Source organism: Sinocyclocheilus grahami, unplaced genomic scaffold, assembly GCF_001515645.1.
Source record: "Sinocyclocheilus grahami isolate Dianchi unplaced genomic scaffold, SAMN03320097.WGS_v1.1 scaffold817.1, whole genome shotgun sequence".
Taxonomy (NCBI): domain Eukaryota; kingdom Metazoa; phylum Chordata; class Actinopteri; order Cypriniformes; family Cyprinidae; genus Sinocyclocheilus; species Sinocyclocheilus grahami.
In genome coordinates, this window is record NW_015505996.1 from 755502 (window position 1) to 756035 (window position 534).

Consider the following 534-nt stretch of genomic DNA (forward strand, 5'->3'; position numbering starts at 1 on the left):
GGGACGCGGAGGTTCTAGGTGGCCTACCCCAAGGGGTAGTTGACAGCATCACTTCAGCGAGGGCACCGTCTACGAGATACGCCTACGCTTTGAAGTGGAACCTGTTCGTTGAGTGGTGTTCTTCTCGCCGAGAAGACCCCCGGAGATGCCCGATCGGAGTTGTGCTGTCCTTCTTGCAGCAGGGGCTGGAGCGAAGGCTGTCTCCCTCCACCCTTACAGTTCATGTCGCCGCGATCGCTGCTAACCACGACCCCGTAGAAGGGAGGTCGTTGGGGAAGCATGACTTGGTCGTCAGATTCCTTAGGGGGGCGAGAAGGTTAAATCCTCCACGGCCCCCCTCTATACCCTCTTGGGACCTGAGTCTGGTGCTCACGGCACTACAGCAGGCCCCGTTTGAGCCTTTACAGGCAGTGGAGCTGAAGTTCCTCTCAATGAAGACTTTGCTCCTGCTGGCATTGGCTTCTATCAAGAGGGTAGGGGACCTGCACTCATTTTCGTCAACGATTCGTGCCTAGAGTTCGGGCCGGCTGATTC